This window comes from Sciurus vulgaris (genome assembly GCF_902686455.1).
Source record: "Sciurus vulgaris genome assembly, chromosome: 3".
Taxonomy (NCBI): domain Eukaryota; kingdom Metazoa; phylum Chordata; class Mammalia; order Rodentia; family Sciuridae; genus Sciurus; species Sciurus vulgaris.
This window is the reverse complement of record NC_136463.1, coordinates 40497449-40521812: the sequence shown is the minus strand read 5'-3', so window position 1 is coordinate 40521812 and position 24364 is coordinate 40497449. Positions and strand designations below refer to the sequence as shown.

At 36.8% G+C, this 24364-nt stretch overlaps 1 protein-coding gene across 2 annotated transcripts in view; it reads right to left on the bottom strand.

The window, feature by feature from the left end:
- Positions 1–24364, bottom strand: part of LOC306657889 (uncharacterized protein) — a 100228-nt gene that overhangs the window by 20661 nt on the left and 55203 nt on the right. The window lies entirely within an intron of this gene.

Below are 24364 nucleotides of genomic sequence, written 5' to 3'. Positions count from 1 at the left end.
CCTAGCACTTGCCAGGCTGTATGACAAGTTGTTCATACTGTCTGAGTCAACTGTTTTAGACAATGTTAGTGGTTAGAGGTTTCTGTGTTCTATAATATCTTACACACTGTCATAAAGCAAACATCTATGCTGATTTATAAATAGGTCAAAAAATTTAAACATTTTTAACTTAAAATACTATGTCTATTCTATAATATTTTATTATTGCTGGTTACTCAGAATAGCCACAGATACTTTTTACTATGTCAGTTTACCTTTTTTTTTTTTTTTTTTTTTTTTTTGGTGATACTAGATATTGAACACAGTGTTGCTTCTCTGCTGAGTGACAACCCCAGCCATTTTTAATTTTGAGACAGGATCTCATTAAGTTGCTTAGGGCCTAAGTTTCTGAGGTGGGCTTTGAACTTGCACTCCTCCTGCCTCAGTCTCCCAAGTTGCTAGGATTACAGTTATGCAACACTGTACCCTCCAACATCAATTTACTCTTACAAAAAGGAAACCCTCAAATGTATAATTAGAACTTGAAATCAAATTCTCTAGACATCTACCTCTATTAACATGAACTAGTCATAACTGCATATAAGGGCTTTAATACTTACACTTTTAATTAAAGAGTGTTTATCACTTTCATAAAAGATGAAGCATGAAAGATAAAGGAGTAACAAATTCATCTTTTTGAAGGACATTAGACTATATCACAATCAAGTCTGAAACTCTCAACAAATCTGCTTTACTGTAAAAATCAGTTCTCCAAAGTCCTCCAAAGTCAAAAAGCTTATAATAGAAACTGAAGCTGTTAACAAATGAGCAGGCCTGTGGTCCAAAGAGTCACTACCAGTTCAGCAACCTGACATGGTTAACACAGTCTCTTCCCATGCGGTTATTGGCTTTTCCCTCTTTGGCCCACTAGTATGTACACACTATAATCTCTAATGGCATTCAGCTGTGCTTTCTGAAGTATCCATATGTCCATCCCACACTCACCCCAGGGCAAATGGAGAAGGTGCCAGTTTGTCATGGTCAACTGCCTCAAGCTTGCCCAAATTCTTGGCTATGTCTGGTATACTTCTGTTTTTTAGGACTGTCAAAAAACAGTGGATGGCATCCAAAAAGACTACTAATTAGAAATGACACAATAAGTTTCCAAATGAGGATCAGAGCAAGTTAATCAAAGGAGGAGATGTGGACTATGTAATACCAGTCTCTACTAACCCATCCCCCACCAAAGTACACATGCCATACTTTCTTTATATGTCCCTCTAAAAGAGTAAATACGGGGCTTTTTCTTCTCTCAATCTTTAGTCCCCTCCATGCCAATCCCTCAGTTCTGCACAATCCATTTTCAAAAGGGTCCACAGACACTGATGGACACAGTGGTATTCTATACCCAGACTACAAACTTAAACAGATAAAGAAAAAAGCAAGCAGAAAGGAAAATGCAATTCATTTGAGATCTGTTCGGAGACAGTAAAGCTATTTCTAAACCCTGAGTTTTTACTTCTTTTGCACCCTCCATTTGCTGAAGTTGTGTGGATGACAAAAAAAGTAAAGCAAGAAAGGCAAGGAAACCACTTCCCCCCAACCCCCATACAAATTCAAAATCACATTCTACGTAAACTCCTAGTAAAGAATATTAAATAGTCTTATGATCATTAGGATAGCATCATGTTCCCCAAGATGACAAGTAATACTGCACCTACCCACAGGAATCCTTTTGTATAATATGTAAGAGAAAAAGATCTAAAGAATAAGTGCAGGTGAAGGAGAAAACCAAAGAAACCGGTGACCAAGAGATAAGGACATTCCTTTGCAATTTTCTAGCTCAAAGTTTTAAAATTTGTCTGCATGGTAAAATCACCACGAATAAATTTTTAAAACCAATCACCAAAGACACACTCAAATCAATTATATCACAATCTCTGAGGGTGGGACACGGGAATCAGTATTTAAATTCTTCAGTGATCAGGTCATTCCAGGGTGGACAAACTTGGGACATATTCCTGCCCCTCATACATTCTTAGAGTCATGTGTGACATAGGATGGGTGCTCAATAAAAACTTGTTATAACCAATTACTCAAAGTATCAAGATATACAAAAAGTCAAGAATAAACCCCAAAGAGCTTGTTGTTCTATAGCTTGCAGGGAAAGGGGGAAGGAGAATTGAAATACAAAAGAACAGAAATACTATTTTTGTCTTTGAGCAACAAATCTTTTAAGTGAATGTTATGCTCACAGACTTGGCATGTAAAGGTCAGGTTAATATAAGAGGAATATTTTCTCATGAATTGTCTTGAAAAAGACATCAAACCCCACAATTTAAGAATATCCTAGGGCCATGATTTTGTAGATGGTTGCTGTATGTCATTTTTGGTTTTGGTTTAGTTTATTTATGAGTGCCATAAGAAGTATATATCACCAACTGGAGATACTCAGGGGCAGAGTATCCGCTCCACATGCATGAAGCCTGGGTTCAATCCCCAACACCATGAAATAAACCATTGAATGAGGTAAGTATCAGAAAAACATACCAAGAAGTAGATTCAATATAAAGGTGAGTGCTAGTAAGAAACACTCACATAATTTAAGCACAATTTAAGACTGAAAGATGCCTCTTACAATCACCTGCTACACAGGACTCTGCAAGATGGTGGTTATCAAACTTGGCTCCATACTGGAATCACCTGGAGAGCTAATAAAAACTGCTGATACTCAAAGCTCAGAACCTATTTAATTTCTGGGGGTGAAACATAGACATCAGTATTGTTTAAAGCCCAGGAGATGCTTATATACATGCAAGGTTAATTTCCTTCTTTTTTTTTTTTTTTTTTTTGGTACTGGAGATTGAAACTCAGGGGTGCTCTGCCACCTAAGCTACATCTCCACCCCTTTTTACTTTGAGCCAGGGTCTTGTTAAGTTGCCCAGATGGGCCTCAAACTTGTGATCCTGCATCCTCAGCCTCCCAAGTTGCTGGGAAGGTTTTTCTATTACAAAGATACTGAATAGAATCTCCAGTGCTCCCTCTTCAAAAAGAGTGGGTTAAAGAATGGAAAATAAACTCAGAACATAAGCTACAATGAACAAGGAATTATATCATCTCATACCATTCTGAAAATAAATCCCATTATCTGGACTTTATAGCAGGGAGAATATCAATGTCAACATCCAAGAACAGAGAAGGAAAGTCAGCATATATTCCATGAAAATTACTGGCCTTATAAAATCCTTGGGAACTCTGCAGTCTAGTTTTAATGGTATCCAGAGGAAATAATATCAAGTCAACAGAGGCACCTTCTACCCCACTAGTCTTTAAACCAAAAAAAAAAAAAAAGGGGGGGTGGAAGGAGAAAAAAAACAATAAATTAAGTTCTCTTCCACTTAGGGTCAAGAAGATGAAGAATGAGGTAGTATTTAAAAATATTTCTTGTACCTTTTAGTTCACAAACTTCTTTGCAAAAATCCAAGGTCTCGCTACCTTAGAGATTTTCCTAGGAAAATAACCAAAATTATGCTATACTTACAAACTGTTAAGTTTTGTATTGTTTTCTTTTTAAAACAAATTTGACATTCATTTTTAATATACTCAAAACATTTTTAAGTAAGAAAAAAAGACTCAGCAAAGTAAAGAGTATAGTCTCTGAAAGCACCCAGAGACACTGGAACTCACACAAGAGATTTTATTAGCAGACAGTGTCTGCCCTTAAGGGCTGAAGAGAAAGGAAGAGTGAGAGAGAGAGGAAGGAGAGCAAAGCGCAGGGGAATTACCCTTAAATAGTTAAAGCCCTTGGGCTAATTGGACCAATGACTGACAAGAAAGTTAACAATCTAGATTACAAAATGGTGTGTCGGGAGGGGTGGAATCAGGGGAGAAATAGCTGCAGCCTTGTTCCTTACAGTCTCCTACTCGTTTGTTTTAATGGTCTCTTGTATCCTTCCAAAGTTACTATGGACACACACAAGCAAATATTAATATGTTTTATTTTCCTTTAAAAAAAAAAAAAAGAGGTACACACTATTCCAAATTTTGTTTCTTTCATTTAACAATTTATCTTGGTGATCTTCTCACATCAGACCCAATGTTATATTTTTTGTCTTTTTAACTAGTAAGTAGTCAATCTGCATTAAAACTTCTTTTTGAGACTTGCTTTCTGAAACAGCTCAAAAATCCTTATTCATCTAGATCTGTATTTTAAGAATCACACATCTAAGAATTCATATAGTATTTGCTCTATTGTGTACTATATTACAAATTCACTGACAATTTTAAAAATTAAGTTAATAAATAATTTAAAAAAAAAGAGTTGGTGCATACTAGTCATCTCCCAAGAAACATAATGTTGCTTTAGAGCTGCAAAATAAAATATTAACAACTAAGCTTGTATCTCATGATTATACTGTAATATTTGTAGAATATTTTAAAACTTATTATACCTGAGTGGAAGAAAAATGAAAATTCAAAAAATATGAAAAAAAGACAATGTCAAAGAAAGATCAATATAGACTATATAAAGGCATCACTTACATAGGTGAATCAAAACCATGTAAACAGTAAGTGGACAGAAGAACTATAAGAAGTCAGGAGTGGTGGTGCAAGCCTGTAATTCCAGTGGCTTAGGAAGCTGAGCCAGGAGGATCCCAAGTTTGAGGCAAGTCTCAGAAACTTGGTGATATTCCAAGCAACTGAGCAAGACCCTGTCTAAAATAAAAAATAAAAAGGACCATGTGTTAGCACAAAAAAGACTGGGCAGGACTCAAACCTCATGTGTCATCTCAGCGCTTTATTCTGGGGTATGAAATGGTGCCCATGAACCCACTCAGCTGGTTCAAAATGAGCCACTGAACAAAAAAAGGGACTGGGTTTACATAATACGTAAGTTATTTTGAGGGGTGGTCTAGTGAACATATATCAGTTTGCTTAGACAGTCAGGAATGTGAGCCTTTTTGGTTAAAGTCTGTGGGAAGGGTCTAAAGAGGATTTACTTTGGAGAAGATAATGCCTCCTAGAGACTGGGTTTTTTTTTTTTTTTTTTTTTTTTTTTTTTTTTTTTTTTTGAGGATGATAAAACATATCCTCTTTGCCTGCAAACAGCATCTGGAAAACATTTGTCTTGGGAAGTGAAAGCTGTCAATGAATGGCCTTCATTTTTACTCCTTCTCCTTTTTCTCAGGCCTCATTATTTTGGGAATTTCTTATTTTCCATATCCATTACCAGGGATATGTGGATCAGTAATAGACTGCCCCAGGTTCAATCCTTCATACCAAATAGAAAAAACAAAAAGGAAAAGAAGAAAGAAAAATCAATACTTGTCAAACATAAAGGCAAAATTCAAATTCAGATTATTTTCCATTATTTGAGTTTACATAATCCTCAGGTGGTACAAAGCTTGGTACCTAACAAACACTTATCTGCTTTACCTGCCATTCACCATAAAGCCACTGCAAGACCTAACTAAAAAAATTAAATACTCTGATGAGAAATCCAATAATGTCTATTTTTAGTTAACTAACATAAGTTAATTATTAGAAATTAGTTTACACTATGAAAAATACATTACCATGCTATTAATACTGTAATATTAATCATCCTGGAAGACAAGAAAGAACTTCAAAACTGTGAAAGTCTGCTTGGCATATGACCTAAAAAAAAAAAAAAAAAAGTCATTAAGAGGGCATAGGAGAGAACTATGCATGTTACTAATTGACTAACTAGGTTGAGCACAGTGGTATACATCTACAATCCCGGTTCTGGGAGGGTCACTGAGCCCAGGAGTTCAAAGCTAGCCTGGGCAACAAAGCAAGAGAACCCATCGTAAAAAAATAATAATAAAAATAATAATCAGTGGTATTGTTGTGGCATATTTGAAATAAATTGCCCAATCAGCCTTGAAACAGCACAGGGAAATGCAATCACCAACAGACCAAAAAGGAGCAACCAAGTTGACTCTACACACTTCAACCTCCATCAGGAGTTAGAGCACATATTCATAGCCCCAAACCACAGGCAAACAGTGAGTCAAAACCACAAGAGAAGTTGAAAGTAAGTCAAAATAACCCAGGTCTAACCCAAGTCAGAGTAAATTTCAGGAGAATGTATTGCACAAGAATAAAAGAAACATTTTTCAGCCACTATGCATTGCCACATAAGGTGTCCTTAGCAGGAGGTGGGTTACAGAGGCAGGGTTTTCACATGAGAAACATTTCTTACATGAAATGGAGTTTCAAGGTAAAATGGAGTTTGTCTGGTCAAGGCACATATAGTCTGGCCCACAACAACATTATCTCATATTAAATTTCTTCCTTCAGAATATAAAGGTAACCTTTCTCAGTCCTGAGAAAAGTTTCACAGGTAATGTAGAAAAGTTTAAAGCCCACGTTTTCAACATTCCTGTCATTTCTTTAAAGAATTTTTTTCCATTTTTTTAATTAAAAATCATAAATTTACATAGGGCAATGTTGTTTGATTCATTGTTATTTTTTCCCTTCCCCCCACCCCTCCCATCCCTCTTTTCCCTCTATACAGTCCTTCCTTCCTCCATTCTTACCACCCTCCTTATCCCTAACCCTAAACCTAACCCTAACCCTAACGCTAACCCCTCCTACCCCCATTATATGTCCTCATCCGCTTATCAGCTAGATCATTCGTCCTTTAGTTTTTGAGATTGGCTTATCTCACTTAGCATGACATCCTCCAATTTCATCCAAAAAAAAAAAAAAAAAAACCACATACACATTTAGCTATAATTTTATACGTTTGTCTGTATAAATACATAAGTATTAAAAATATAAATGAAAAAGTGAACTATAATAACCTATACTATGCAAGAATCAAAGAGGATTTTCATGTTTTGCTTAAAACCTTAGATATTTTCTTATTTTCCTAAAATGAGAAAAATAAATTATTCTATAATAATAAAGGAAAGAATATAGTTGTTGATATCATTGTTCTTGATTATTTTTCTAAGAGATGTGAAATTTTAAAGAAGCTATATCATATTTTAATGTATGCCTACTACTTAACTTTAGAATTATATTAGTTTATATTTTTGGAAAACATGGTCATAAGTGTTAACTGTTTTAGTCAGATTTTTGTCACTGTGATCAAAGCATACTGCAGGAGCAACTTAGAGGAGGAAAAGTTTATTTCAGTCTCATGGTTTCAGAGGTCTCAATCCAGAGATGACAGACTCCACTTCTTTGGGAATAAGGGAGGGTAGTACACAAAAAAAGAATTTTTATAAAATTCAGTACATAGATGAAATATTTTGCTTGCCTCTCGTTTTCTTAAAACATGGAGAACATAAAATATGATGAGAAGGTCTGATATGAGTGGATTCTTTAAAAACATTCTGTGCTTTATTCTGATCTTCTCTTTAAATTTAAGAGAGGGCTCAGTGAAATGCTCTCAGTTTTAATCAATAAGTTCCTCTTAATCTACTTGGGTATTTTGCATGCATTGATCCTCTAACCTGTTTCCATCAGAATTCTTACCTTCTGAGAATAAAATGACTAGATTCAATCTACTTATCTAGTATAACATAAATCAAGCTACTAATTACTTCTGTGGATTTCAAGCTAATTTAACTGGTGTCATTTAAATTCATTACAATAAAAAAAGAAAACAAAAACAAAACAAAACAAAAAAACAGGTAACACAGAAACCTAAGAAGACCTCTATCTTCAGCACACAACACATTTAACATTTAAACAAATGCTTAATGAAGTTATTCTAATTTTACATCAATATCATTTTATACACAGTCACATAAACCAGCATCAACTGGACTGTAAGAAAATCTATCCAATTCCATTGCTCTTTCATTTGAGAAATTTATTTTATTATGATCATTTATCTAAAAGTTATCAGGTAACTTGTTATTGTCAAGATTTACAGTAGCTTACAATGAAACATCATAAAATAAAAAAACTAGAAAAAATCAAAAGATGCAGAATAACCCAGATAACTAACCAACCGTGCTAAGCACAAAAATTTATCAAGATATCAAAAGCATATACATGGATAAAATACACACCCTACCTTAAGATAATAAATGTAAAATGTCCTGCCAGGTTATAAAGAGGAACCATTTAATTAGTGCTTTTACATTACTCAGCATGAGTTTTTTGTTTTTCAAATTCTTTATTTTATTTGTATTTGTCATTTTTTGTGGTACTGAACCAAGGGGAACTCTAACTCTGTGCTGCATACTAACCCTTTTTATTTTTTATTGAGACAGGGTCTCACTAAGATGCCCAGGCTGGCTCTAACTTATGCTCCTTCTGCCTCAGCCTCTGTGATAGGATTAATAGGATCAAGTTCTTTAAATGAGGGAGATCAGATGACATGGAGAAATGATGATGGCAAGAATGTACTAAGTACAGTTGATATAGTGGGATTTATAGGTGGAAAATATATGGGAGTCCAGGGCTTCTAGAGTTCTTGAACTCCCTCATTCTAATGAATGACCAAGGAGGCTGAACCTGACATGTTCTCTGACTAGCCCAGTCAAACTAAATCTACACATGTGTATCACCTGGCTTTTGTTTCTATAAATTGAAATGGCTTCTTGTAGAACTGCCAGAGAAAGAAGCTAGCTGCTTCTTCACAATATAATCAAGCTGCGTAAATTCATTTTTCCTTTTTTATATCATTTGCTTATTTCTTATCCAGGTGGGAGGCACACTCCCAGAGACCCAGATTTTATATTGCTACTGACATCTTCAAGGTGTTCTTTCCCTCAGAAAAATATTGGTCCTACATTTTTGACAGTTGCAATACAGAGACTATCAATTTGCAATATGTGTTTCTCAAAAAAGAGCATGTGAAGTCTGTGCAGCAATCTTTCTTAATTTCCCTTATCCCTACCCTCTCCAAGAGTTCAATGCCATTTGCCTGCCATGATTTCTTTTGAATGGGTGCTCTTGGAAATTCAGCTGCTTCCAACTAGGATAATGAGAAATCACTCTGTTGTAATCTAGTTGGCAACAGGTTGGCCATGTCACAAGAGCAGGAAATCACCTCTCTTAAAAAAATCATTATGATGATCAATGACACTGATTCTATGATGCTTGAAGATACAACATAAAAGAACCTAGATTTTTCATTAGAGTAAAACCTGAGAAAGAATGGTTAAAAATAAAATTTCCCAGGGGATGGGAATGTTATTCAGCAGTAGAGTGTATATGCTTGATCACCAGCATCACTAAATAAATGTTTCCAAAAATTGAGAGAATTATTGACTAATCCCTCTGAAGCAAAGACATTTTCTACAGTGTTTTAAGTATAATGTTTCCCATACACTCCTAATGTGTATAAAAATTACCATTGCTAAGTACTCAGGGAGTACTGTGCCCCCAGTATACTAGGATTTAATGGAAATATTTTTGGAGGGGATGGGACAAGACAGGTCTCACTATGTTGCTCATGTTGGCCTTGAACTCCAGGGCTCAAGCAATTCTCCCACCTCAACTTTCTGAGTAGCTGGCACTGTAGGACCTTGCAACCACACCGGACTTTTAATTTTTATATGAATTTTTAGTCTTTGGGATTACTACCTCAGTCTTATTGATAAACTGTTTGTTTCAGCAATTGATCAATAATGACAGTTGATGATCACCTCTCTTCCCACCTCTACTTCTCAACTTTTATTATAGACCTGTGAATGAAAGATTTAAATTGCAAGAAAATTAGGACAAGTGTTATCATAAAGATTTAAACTTAATTTGGGAAATACATTTCTTAAATATATAACATGTGCCTATTCCCTTTATCAAATATTCTACAATTAACAATGAGATTAATTTACAATGAGAAAAGTTTCGGTTGAATTCTGCATTTGTTTAAATGAAAGTTTATAGCATCTTCAATTGATTTGAATCAATCTTTGAAACAATCTTCAACTGTCTTGGAATTTGGAGAGAAGGCTATGATTTTGTATAATGCATACAAATACAAATTTTCATCAAGATTGTGTAGGATGTTGTGAATAAAATAAAATTAAATGCTGTGAATAAAATGTTAATATCAGGACTGTGCTGAACTAAGAACTACTTTGAACTGAATTTGAAGGTTGTCTTATTGGAATGACAGATTCAGATTTATGTGAGAGGTTACATCTGCCTTGTTTACTGTAAAACCCCCCAATTGTTGGGACTGCACTGAGAGTTGAAAAGCTAAGAGCTAGACTGGAATGGTCTAAAGTATTAGTGGGAACTGAGGCTGTAGTTTCTTTGTGTTAAGGTAGCAGAGATGTTCCTTGAAAATAAGGCAAACTAGACATGCCTTCTTTATGAAAGTAGTGCCCAAACTCTGGGCATTTGGGTGGCAAATGGGCATTCCAACAAGACCAGGTATTATGCATATGGTCCTGGAAGCATCTAAAAGGCTAAAAAGATGGTATCATGTTTTAAACCTATTAAGTCTTTTGAGTCTGGTTGCCATGTACAACCTTAAGTACTGATGCATGTATGTTAACTAAGTCTCCTTTATTCTGAAATTTCCTCTATTGCTTTCTAGTGACTTTATTCACTCTTACAAAAATAATATTGACCTTCATAAGAGGATTTTCTTGTAACAAAAATACCATGCATGACTCTGCAGATAGTGCATTGCATGGCTTCCTGTGAATGTTTTACAGATTTTTCACTGCAAAGATCCAGGGAACAATAAATACATTGCAATCTGTGCAAGCCAGTTAATTACACTGTATGCTACACAACCTATGTGGTCACATAGCAGCCCTAGGTCTACTCCAGTCTGAACTTTGTTAGTTCCAAAATGAACACTGCCTCAGAATAGAAAAGGAATAATTTTGTAGTAGATGCACTGCCCATATCCTCTTGACTCACTTGAATTCTCCTGTGACTATGGGAGATAATCTCAGGCACACTGAAAATGTCCCATGTCTGGAATTGGTACCTCTCACCTTCCGTACATGAGAAGTTTGCATCACAAGTGAGATTTTATATTTGTTTCAGATAGTTTCTCAATATCTGGATTGAGACATAGTTGCCTACAGTACTAACCTGCTGTATTGTGTGTAGAAAAACATTGTTTTCTACATTCTTATTTGTGCCTTCAGGGATTATGGTCCCCCAAAACTACCTCCACTAAAGTCTTTGTCTTGGGTAACATCACAGATGAAACCCGAATTAGGACAGATGTCTTTAGGAACAAATGACCTTAGTTGGGTAAAATTGAGTGTTGGCCCATGATTAAATTCTTGCTGATTGAATGAAGGAATCATTCATACAAAGGGTCTGGAACGGTCTCCATTGATTAGGAAGGTGGGAGTTAAATTGAAACATTGGGCACCAGGCGCAGTGATACATGCTTCTAATCCCGGCAGCTCAGGAGGCTGAGGCAAGAGGATTGCAAGTTCAAATCCAGACTTAACCACTTGGCAGAAGCTCTGAGCAACTCAGCAAGACCCTATCTTTAAATTAAGAAAGCAAGCAAGAAAGAAAGAAACATTGGGCATACCTCAAGTGCAAGCGTGACAACATCACAAAAAACTCTGCCTTGAAATAATCTAGTTTAGAGACAATAGCTATAGACCTATGAGTGCATTTACTTCTTAACCAGAAAAAGATGTAAGATTCTGGGAATAGGGAATTTTAAATCTATGTCTTTGCTGTTTAAAATTATGCTTTTATTTCTGAGCCTCAACAACACTTTTTTTCTTTCTAATTTGAAGAATAAATGTTCATGGAGTGTGAAATTATATAGTGCATGCATCCAGCAAATATTTATGAAGTGCCTACTCAGCATTTGGCATTGTTTCTAGAACGTAGTCATACAGATATGAACAAGATAAGGCCCTTCATCTCAAGGAGCTGAAATTCTAGGGGCAAGACTGATGATAAACACAAAAAAGCAACACATGAAATGAAGCAGGGTAAGATGACCAAGGTCCTAAGGCCAAGACCCTGAAGCATGGTGCTACTTTTTTACAGATTTAAGTGGCATTCATCCAATAATGGCTGAAGAGGAGGGGCAAGGATGTCAACCTGGAGACTATTTGAGCTGGTATCTAAATGATAAGATGAAGACAATTTTAAGAAGAACTGAGAAACTGTTGCAAGGTTCAGGAAATAGCAAGTGTGACGTCCTAACAGGTGAAGGATTGATTCTTACAGAGAAACCAACTAGAGCCCTTGAACATAATAAATTAATACTGAATGTGAAGTCTCAGTAACACAAGTCATGCACTAAGTGTAGTTTTTGAATATTAAATTTGAGTAAGCAAAAATAACAACTACTAACTCTGTAACAGGTTTTAATGACTAGGCCATGTCTGTAATCCCAGTGGCTCAGGAGGCTGAGGCAGGAGATTTCAAGTTCAAGGTCAGCCTCAGCAATTTGGAGAGGCTCTGTCTCAAAATACAAAATAAAAAGAGCTTGAGGTATAGTTCATTGTGTCCCTGGGTCTAATCCCCAGTACCAAAATAATGATAAATATGATGACAAAAAGGATAAACTTTGTGGTCATGAAAATAGAGAATGAAAAATAAAATTTCAAGAAATGAACCGACACTTCACAGAAGATCTACAAGCAATCAACAGATATATGAAAAAATGTTTAACATCTCTAGTAATAAGAGAAATGCAAATCAAAACTACCCTAAGATTCCATCTCACCCCAATTAGAATGACAATTGTCAAGAATACAAGCAACAATAGGTGTTGGCGAGGATGTGGGGAAAAAAGGTACACTCACACATTGCTGGTGGGGCTGCAAATTAATGCAGCCACTCTGGAAAGTAGGGTGGAGATTCCTTAGAAAACTTGGAATGGAACCACCATTTGACTCAGCTATCCCACTTCTTGGCCTATACCGAAAGGACTTAAAATCAGCATACTGTAGTGATGCAGCCACATCAATGTTCATAGCTGCTCAATTCACAATAGCCAGATTGTGGAACCAACCCAGATGCCCCTCAATTGATAAATGGATAAAGAAACTTTGGTATATATATACAATGGAATATTACTTAGCCATAAAGAAGAATAAAATTATGGCATTTGCAGGCAAATGGATGAAATTGGAGAATATCATGCTTAGTGAGATAAGCCAATCTCAAAAAACCAAAGGAAGAATGATCTCGCTGATAAGCAGATGATGATACATAATGGGAGGTGGGAGGGAGGCAAGAATGGAGGAAGGAGGGACTGTATAGAGGGAAAAGAGGGGTAGGAAGGATGCGGGGGAAGGAAAAATAACAGAATGAATCAAACACTATAGCATTTTACATTAGAGCATTTTATATTACCCTATGTAAATGTATAACTACACAAATATTATGCCTTTACTTCATGTACAAACAGAGAAACAAGTTTTACCCCATTTGTTTACAATAAAAAAAGAAAGAGCCAGACTTTTTAAATTACCAAATACTTTATAAAAAGACCCATGGGTCTATAGATCAACTCTTAGAAATTGATGTGCTAAATAGCTTCTTGAGGACTCAAAATGACTCCTCTGTTCCTTGCACTAGGAATTGAAACCAAGGATATTCTATCACTGAGCTACATGCCAAGAGCATTTTTGTTTAATTTTGAGAAAAGATCTCACTAAATCACCAAGACTGGGCTTGACTTTATGATTCTCCTTCTTCAGCCCTCCAAGTTGTGGGGATTACAGTTGTGAAACACTGTGCCTGGCTCTCAAAACAACTTCTGTCAGCAGGAAGCTGACATGCCCCAAACTTTAAAATCTTGGCACCCCGCCTTTCATTTAAAAGATTAAATCTTCAGCATCTTTAAATGATCTTGCAAACATGTTCTGCCTTTTGGAGAAAAGGCCAAGTCCCATGCTTCTAACACATGTATTTCAAGTTTGGGGAGAAAAATTAGAGTAATTGTGGTTCTAACTATTTAAGTCAGGCTCCAAAGGACTCTCTAAAAATGTTGCAGAAAAGTAAGTCTTTCTAAGCATCCAAAATGAGGAGAGAAATTAATTGGAGAAAACATCTACAAAAGTTTTTGTCTTGCCTCAGAATTTCAGGAATGTTGCTGTAATAGATTCATTTTAGCATGAATAAAATTGAGGGTGGTGGATGGGATGGTGGAAGATTCTGACATCCCAAATGGCAGCCAGTGTACTCCTATCTCAGCAAAACATCACAAAGCAGGGTTTCCCTCAAGGTTCTGAAGTACTACAAAAACGTGCTGGCACTTAACTTTGAGTAACTATTAGTTTTTAACCCCTAATGAAAGAATACAGTCAACTTTATGTTTTAGTATTTAATTTGTTGATAATTTTAAGAGATAATTAAAAATTTTAAGAGATGAAATGCATTCACTTAAAATCAAAGGAAGGAATATTGAAGGTTTCCCCATTATCAGGGTATCAAGACTGTAGGATAGAACCGAATTGAATAATATTTATTAAACATTTAGAGACATGTGGAAAGATGAAAGAGTTAACTCCCAGAGAACCTTACTGTAGCTTTTGTATAGTGTTGGACAAAGGACTTTTGAAATCTAATTTTACTCAGTCCTCATAGTAACCCTTACACTAAGCATATTAATCAGGATCCTTTAGGTTGCAAATGAAAGAAGTATGTCTTTTAAAGATGCTCAGGCATAAAAGAGAATTTACTGGCTTGCATAAAGTGGACTGCATATGAGCTTGGCTACATACAGAGTCTGAACCACATCACTCTCTATCTCTTGCAATCTGTCATTATTCCCTCTCATTCTCTTTCTTCTTCCCTTTATGTGTCTTGTCTTTGCTTTCATTTGTTAACATCATAGTTTCACTTCATGCAGCCTTACCTTGAATCAGTCTCTGTGGTCGGTGGAACACGTGATCATCATTCACAGGCTTGGTTCCTTACGACTGGAGTGGTTGTGACTGATAGTCTGACCAGATTTACCTAGTACTAGGGTTGGGGTAACCAGTTAAGCAATGAAAGGGGAAGTGCTAAGCTGTCAGAAGTGACAAAGAGGCAGTACCCATTTTATGAGCCCCATTTTGCCAATGAAGATATTTCAATTGTGAGCTTAACCAAATTAAAAGAAGTCTGTTAATATAGTCTCAGACTTCTTGAACAGAAGATTAAGTCTTCCTTTGCATAAAATAAATGAAGTTTAGATGCACTGTGACACAGAGAATTAAACTCACAAACAAGCAAAAATGGCTGTTTCCAGACTTTTTCTAAGCATCAGTCTTATTTAGAGGACAACAATGGTGTACAGCAAAATGAGGAGAGGGGAATGAAGTAAGGAAGGTTATTAGGGTCCTTGTCATTTGTCCCCTAGACTGCAGAATCTATGAAGGAAAACTCCACAGCTTCCTGTTGTTCATCCCTGCAGGGCTTGGAAAATGAAAGAACAGTCAATACAACAATAAAGATAAATAATAAATTAGCACCCATTGCTCATCCTCTTTCCTTGGTAACTTGATGTGAGTTCAGTATTTCGACTTCAACACCACATCTAGGACTGGTCTTCTCTATTAGTGGACAGTGAAGCTATTTGACAGAACTTTGAGAGTCGTGCAAATACCTTAGCATCATGAATTTACAAAATATTAGATCTGAGTTTTAAATATCATGTTTTCAACTCTTCTAATCATGCATATCAGAGAAAAGATGCTGAGAAGGTGCATATCAAGTGCCAAATTCTCTGGGGGTTGGGTGTGTGCAGTGGGAGGAGTACGTAGGCTATTATCCTTGGTCATGAACCACCCTGCACCCAATCTCTTTGCTTAATGAGACCCTTGTATTCCAGTCCAACCTCTCCTGGTGCTATGTGGGATTTTCTGTATTGTGTTTTCCAAGACTGATGGTGGGAGAGGCTGAGTTATATACTACTTCAAAGAAAACAGGACTGAGACTTGTATGACAATATGAAAGCTATTCTACATGCTTATGGTAGTCTTCTCACTTTTTTCTGATAATTATCCACCCTTTCCTTCCCAGGATTTTCTCATGACATACAAAGAAGTTGAATTCATTTTATCCCAGTTGACAAATGGACTGGAGGTCCCAGGTTTCCTAAATCTTCACCTGCTGTCCCCATTACCAGCTCAACATCTCACTGTCTCACTAGTATCTGAAAATGTCATTCCTCAGTCTTGGGACTAAGGTGTTCCCAACCTGCCCCTTAAAAGCCTGTTAAATATCTATGACTGCAAAACCAATTGCCCTGAAAGAAAGGGACTTAAAATAATAGGTATGTCTTATCTTACAGTTCGTATTGCTCAGGAACTCAGAGGCATCTCAGAAAAGACATCTGGGCTCAGGGTGTCTCATAAGTTCCTATCAAGTATGGGCCAGTGTTGCAGTCAACTGAGGTTTACATGGGACTGGAGAATCCCCTCCAAGGTGGCTTATTCATGTGGCTGGCAAGTTCCCACTGGTTGTGGGCCAAAAGCCTAAGTTTCTCTCTACATGGACATGAATGCCCACAACATGGTGGTAGGCTTCCCCAAACAGGGAATTCTATGAGAGTGAGGTGCAAGTGGCATATGCCATGATCTTGTCTGCAGTCACATACTGCCATCTATTGGCCCAGAAAACCAACTGATGCAAGGGCATGAATCCTAAAGAAATAGCTCATGGAGGCCATCTCAGAGACTGGTGACTACAGCCTGTACTGTACATCCTAAGCAGATATTGTCCTGTATTATGATTATCATTTAGCCATGCATTCTTCTGGGACAGACCCAAGTACCAGCATTATGCTATTTTCCTTTCTAGCAGGGCCTTGATTTTTGTTCAGGTATTAGGAAGCACTTTTTCTAGTAACCTGTGACCTGTTTTTCGGACAGCCTATAGGCTAAAAATGCTTTTTATATTTTTAAGTTGTCAAAGTTAACAGAGGAATGTTTGACACAGATCATATACTTCTCACAAAGTCTAAAATATTTGCCCCATGGCTTTTTTACAAAAGGATTCTGCTGACCCTCATGCATGTCATGAATGATCATTCCATTCTAATCTCACGCTTAAGATAATCCTGGCACGTAGGATACAAGAGAAAGCCTACCAGGTACATAGGTTCTGGAAAGTATTTTTCTTCCTCATCAGAAAAAAAATGAATGCATCAGAGGAGATACCTTTATGCCTTTCATCCACCGTGCCTTTGTGGTGAGAATGGATCTGTGGCAGCTCTTTTGCAGCCACGAGAGGAAAGTAAAAAAAAAAAAAATTAAGGGAAAACTCACCCAGATACCTGATCTTGTTGGGTACTTCAATAAAGTAATCCTTTAACAGCCTACTTCCAGATTTTGGTTGTAGGAGAAAGTTAAAAGATCTTTGAGACTTTTTGAATGTTTTGTAGCTTGCATCTGAAATTATTCTAAATGGTATATACCCACCTCACTAAATTTTAGAGGGCAAAAGTCTCATTTAACAAAGAATCCCTTACTTTTACAATATGCCTGGCATAGAATAAAGTCTTAAATTATCTAAACTGAGATTTTTCAATCCCTGCATTATTGACATTTCAAACTAGATACTTCTTTGCTATGGATGTAATTCTGTGCATTCTAAATGTTTAGTAACATTCCTGGACTCCATCCACTAAATGTTAATCCATCAGTGGATTAATCCATTGACGACTTCACAATTTAATGGGTCATTGAGACTAGAGGTGTGACTTTGAAGGATATATCTTCTCTCTCTCTCCTCTCTCTCACAGCTCTTCTCTCTTCTTGGCTGCTATGAGGTAAGCAGTTCTGCTCTGCAGCGTGTTCCGTACTATGATGTTCTGCCTCACCACAAGCGCCTAACAATTGGGCCAAGTGATCATGGACTGAAACATCTGAACTAGAAGCCTAAACTTTTTTCTCCTTAGATCTCATTTTCTTAAGTATTTGGTCACAGCTGATGGAATTCTGACTAACACTTTTACCCACATTCTTTTCCCTAAAATGTAACGAATTATTCCCAGACATGGTCAAAGTTCCCTTTGAGGATAAAAATATCCCCTGTTTGAGACACACTCATCCAAATGTGTAACTATTAGGCTATTCATTTCTACCATATATGACTTGTTATACAAATCTTTTGATTCAATGTGGGGTTCAATCAAATTTTGTTCAAGGCAGAATGGTCTTGGGGAAAATGGGTACAGGGAGAGGGTGAGACGGAAGATGTTTTAGTCAGCTTTTCATCATTGTGACCAAAAGATATGGCAAGAGAAATGTTGAGGAGAAAAAGTTTATTTTGACTCTTTTTTCAGAAATTCAGTTCTTGGTTCACTGACCCCATAGCTCGGGGCCCAAGGTGAGGCAGAGCATCATGGTAGAAGGGTATACCAGAGGAAAGCAGCTGAGGACAAGCAACCAGGAAGTAGAAAGCTGTGCTAACCAGGGATAAAATATAATCCCCAAAGGCAGGCCTCCTGCGATTTATCATTTTCAGCCACAACCTATCTGCCTACATTATCACCCAGTCATTCCATATAAGTGAATTAATCCACTGATTAGGTTACATCTCTTATAAACTATCATGTCGCCTCTGCACATTATTGTATTGTCTCACACACGAGCTTCTGGGGAACACCACATGAAAACCATAACAGAATCCTAAAGACAGAGAGGAGGAAGGCGGGCACTACTGAAACCTCAGCTCTTTCAAACTGACTGAGGAGAAATAACCACTTCCATCTCCTCTCTAGCTCCTTCTGAGGTGTAACAGTGTAATAAGAAAGGTTTCTTGGTCTGCAACTTAGAACAATTCTGGGAACCCCCAGAGGTTCAGACAACAAAGATGAAAGAAAAGAAATATGATCTTACTAACAGTATCCAGAGAGTCCAGAGAGATGTAGTCCTTTGGGGGAAAGGTTATGATAAGGGACAGTGGGGAAGAGATTAGAGGATAGTACATGAAAGTGGTTGAAAAACAACCCAATAATGAAAAAAATGCACCACTGTTTCAGAGTGAGTCCTTGAAACATGTCTGTTCCTTTTGAAATGACAAAAGAAAAGTTACCATCAGGCTGTTTTCTATCAACGTTGGCCCATGACAGATTGTGGCACATGGAATGTGGTTATCTTTCAAGTTATTGGGGTTTTCTCACTCAGCTTCACCAAATGGTGGCTGTAATTATTGTCCATAAACGCCTCTCAAATGACAGATTTTTTTTTCCCCTTTAAAGAGCAAACATTTTAACAAGAATATCATGAATAACACAAAGGAACACCCACTGCAAGATTTCTTAGATGACAAGTCACCAAGTTCACTATTCAGATAGGAGGCCATATTTCCTAACAGAAGAGCAGGGTGATAGGTGAAAGGTGAAAGGTGAGAGTTCCACTCCCCATAGACCTCTTGCTAGCTAATGAAGCAAGAACCTTTGTCTCCCTGAGCCTTAGTTTTTCTCAGTTGTGAATTGGGGTTAATTTGTGAGAATTAAAGAACATTTCCATGGAAGAACACTCATAACCTATAGTTATCCTCACCTCCAAAACACATGTCTCTCCATGAAAAGTGAACAGCCCCTGATATCTTACACAAGACCCATGCTACAGCTTCACGCACCCATATGTTGTCTTTAGATTGGATTAATGTACATCTGATCCTCAGTCTCCTGCTTAACCTTCCTCCCTGTGTCCTATTATTCAATCCTCATGACACAGAACTCTGTGATCCAGCCTTCTCATGGCACTAGTCTCAAACCCTATTGTCTCCAATGTAACATCAAGAACCCAGTCATCCCAAATCACATGCAGTTTCCTGGCTTGACCATCTCCTCCTAGATACATGTTGGAATTTTGAGAGATGACCAGGTCACAAGAGAAGTGTCTTTATAAATGGATTAAAACCATTATCTTGTAGTGGGCTCCTGATGAAGGGAAGGGTTCAGCCTGAATTTAATCCAAGAGAATTCACTTCTTTAGCATGTGGCAACACTCACCATGTTATGACACAGCAAGAAAGCCCTCACCAAATCTTACACCATGTTCTTGGAATTCCCACCCCCAAGAACTGTAAGAAGTAAATCTTTGTTCTCTAAAAATTATCTGGCCTCAGGTATTCTATAATAGCAACAGAAAATGAAGGAAAACACTGTGTTTTCCTTTCTCTTACTTGAAACTTGGGCATTTTTGGCAAAGACTGTTCTTTATCTTGCCCAGCTCTTGGCTTTACTGAATCTAATGTTTTCTGCAAGTTACAGTTTAGAAGTCACTCTGGTGTGGGCTGAATTGTGTCCCCTGCCAAATTCATGAGTCAAATTCCTAAACTCTATTACCTTGCAAAGTGACTGATTAGGGAGATAGGGCTTTCTAAGAGGAGGATAAGGTAAAAATAGGTCCTATGGGTAGTTTCCTAATCCAATGTGATTGGCAGTCTCACAGGAAGAGATCAGGATGCAAGTGTGTACATGCATGCACACATACACAAGGAAGGTCATGTGAAGACACAAAGATAAGATGGCCTCTACAAGCTAAGCTGATGGACTTCAGAAGAAACCAACTCTGCATACACTCTGATGTTGTACTTCTAGTGTCCAGAATTGTCAGAAAATAAATTCCTGTTGTAACCCCCAGTCTATGGCATTTTATCATGGAAGCTTTATCAAACTATTCATCCTGGAAGCCACAAGACTAGTCATGACCCTCTCATAGCATCTTTATTTTTCTTTGCAAAATGCTTATCACATAGATTTCTCTCTTTTTTACATTAATCTCTATCTTAATATGTGAGCATGTGGGGCATGGACAACTGAAGGTCCTAAAGTGAGGACTATATATCTGAATAACTGATATATAGATGGCAAGTTCTATATTTTCCATAGGTGTATGGATGGTATCTTAGTCTGTTTCCTGTTTCTATAACAAAATACCTGACGCTAGGTAATATATAAAGAATTAAGTTTATTTTTGCTCACTGTTCTGAAGACTGGGAAGTTCAAAAATATTCTCATTTGAGGACTTTATACTGGTTCAATCCTCAGGAGAATGTGAAAGGGAAAGAAGGTGCATGCAGAAGAGGCAAGGCACAAGGTATAGACTTGCTTTGGAATAACCAGTCATCACAAGAACAAACATCTCTCTTGAGAAAAGTGTTCTATCTAATAACTGAAACACATCTTATAGGACCCACCACTTCTCAATAGCATGATGTTTTGGCAAAGAAAAAGCTCATCCAAACGTGGATATGAAGGAGAAAATATTATGTCAATTTCCAGATGATTTAGGTAAACATAAACTCCCTTATTAAGAAAACAGAGATTTGGAGTAGCATTTTCTTAATTTACTAAATTCATTGGTATCTACTAGAATTATCTAGACCTGTGGAGTTCAGAGTGCAAACCTTCCCCATACTTGAGCCTAGAGCTGTCAGCAGCCAAAGGTAAATTTCTGGTGGGTTTTCCTTTAGTTGCCTTGATTCTTGGCCCACCATTTCTGTATCACATTTCTCATAGGAGTCAGGTCAAAGAGATTGAGAGGGGAAAATAGAAAGAAAATTCCTTAAATCTTTAGCAATCAATCCACAATCAGGAGAATTTCAAATACCTAACCTTGAGTACTCCTGCAGCTGAAATCCATTTATACGTATTCCATAGAAAAATCAGTTGACCATGATTTTCCATACAAACTTCAGTTAAAGAGCAAACGGATAGCTTGGTATGGTGGCAGATGCCTATAATCTCAGAAGCTTGGGAGGCTGAGGCAGGAGGATAGTGAGTTCAAAGCCAGCCTCAGCAACTTAGTGAGGCACTAAGCAACTCAGCAAGACCCTGTCTCTAAAGAAAATATTAAAATTTGAGGATATGTCTCAGTGGTTAAGTGACACTGGGTTCTACCTTTGGTACAAAAAAAAAAGTATATCAAATGGACAGAGTTTAAAAAACCAAGTGTAAGATCAGAGTTTTTTATTTTTTAAATAAGTGTAATCTCAATCTATCATTTTAGTGATTGAAATCATCCAATAATACCCAGATTAGATCAGTGTATTTGCTATTTGAATAACAAACCATAGAAAGCTGAAGCAAGCTGAGGAATCAGTTAGGGAGGAGAGAAAATTAAGAAGAGCTCTCAAATACATTCAGATCTGTCAGCCTGTCATCTAAATATTCACTTTAATTACCATGGATTTTCATAATACTGTATTAACCCAATATGTCAATTCAAATTTTGTCACAAATTACCATGCATATAGACTCATTCATTTTGCAACATTGGAGGGGAGGAACACATTCATATCTGGTGTTCAAAACTCTTGCTCAAATGGAATTTTTATTTGAACTGAATGAATCAGTTGCCCCAACAATATTTTGACTTCAATCGTTTTCTTTTGAAGCCATATTTTTGCCTACTGAATCTTTGGAATGGTGGAGAAACAGAAGACAGAACTGATTTGACAAGTCAAGTCAATAAAACCATACAAGTTATGTTGTGAATATTTTATACTATTAATAGGACTTGGGTGGAGTAGAGATATAAGACTAATTCCCATTCTATGCCACTTACTAACTTTCTCAAGCCTCAGTTTCCTCATTGTTTCAAACAGAACTTCAGTGGGGCATGGTGATGCGTGCCTATTATCCCAGCGATTTGGGAGGTTTAGTCAGGAGGATACCAACTTTGAGGCCAGCTGCAGCAATTTAATGAGGCCCTTGAAAACTTAGTGAGACCCTGTCTCTAAATTAAATATAAAAAGTGCTGGGGATATGACTTGGCATCTCAGAATCCCTGTTTATTGAGAAGTATCATTAACTCCCAAATGCTGAAGGATAGAGTAGTGTCTTCCAGTAAGTTCCTGGCACAAGTATCTCCCAGTATTTACCAATCTTGACTAAAAATTAAAAGTCAAACATGAATTGCCATGGGTGGGGAATCAGATTGATGTGGTAGAAGTTTATCTGAATATTAATTTTGAATTAGTAGATTCTATTTTAGGGTTGTGGCAGGGAATTCATTATTGGTTCATCAATAAGAAGTTCATGCTAATGGACTGAAGTAAAATACTCTCCGATGAATCAGCTCTGGTTTTCCCATCTGAGACAATAAATTCAGAATAATTTATATGTCTCAAAATCTATTTTGTTCCAGTCTGTAAAACTAAAAAACACCAAACTTTTGAGAAAAATGAGGATTTATAAGATCATGGATTTTTTTTTCTTCATTATAATTAAAGCAACTTATAATTGTCAGGCTTAGAATTCCCTAGAAGGAAAAAATATAGAGAGAGTCTGATTTGAGCAATGGCTATGATGTAGGTTTATGCATATGGTCCCAGTGTTTGCCACCCAATGAGTGAAAGGTTGATGCCCAAAACCTACTTTTACTTCTTATCTTAGCCCATTTGTACTTACTGTAATGAAATGCCTGAGACAGACAAACCTTATTAAGAAAAGAGGTTTATTTAGCTCACAGTTATGGAGGTCCAAGGGCTGATGCGTCAGGCGGGATCTGGGGAGAACCTCATGGTGGGTGGTAGAATGTACACATATGAAAGATAGCACATTTTTTTCTTATTTATTTATACCAGGGATTGTACCCAGGAGCAATTAACCACTGATCCACATCCCCAGTTCTTTTAATTTTTTAATTTTTTTATGGTACCAGGATTGAACCCAGGGGCATTTAAGCACTTAGCCACATCTCCAGCCCTTTTTATTTTTAACTTAGAGACAAGGTCTCACTCAATTTCTTGTGTCCCCAAGTCTTCCAGGGCTTTCAGGAATTTTTGACCTACATCTTTTCTCTGACTTAAGGTTAATTCATGAGATAAGACTGGGTCTCTATTGACCTCATCTTCTGCTTCTCCCCTCTGTTTCTCCACAAACAGATATATTGAATCTTTATTTTTCCTTCAAACAGTAAAACAAATTCTACTTTATACAACAGTTTGGGAAATGAATGCCTATAAGAAGCACAAACCTATAATCAAAAAGTTACAGTTGTTGATGAGGTTGGAGAAAAATTGGATTCTTTTTTATTTTTAACTTTTATTTGTTCTTTGCAGATATACATGACAGTAGAGTGGATTCTTCATACATTTCTTCAAATTTGAAATGATGTAATCATTTTGAACTACAGTCTGGCAATTTCTTGAAATGTTAAACATAGAGTTACCACATGACACAATCATTCCACACCTAGGTATGTACCCAAGAGAATTTAAAACAAAATCCACACAAAAATACCTAAACATAAATGTTCATAAATATTCACAGAATATTTATTCATAAGTGCAATAAAGAATGAAAACAACCTAAATGTTCTTCCATTGATGAATGGAAAAATAAAATGAGATTTGTCCATACAGTGGACTATTACTAAGCTCTGAAAAGGAATGAAGCACTGATACATGCTACAACATAGCTGAATCTTAAAAATATGCATGTGCACCTAATGAAGGCAACAAAACTAATTGCAGAGAGAGCCAAAAAGAGAAGAGAGGA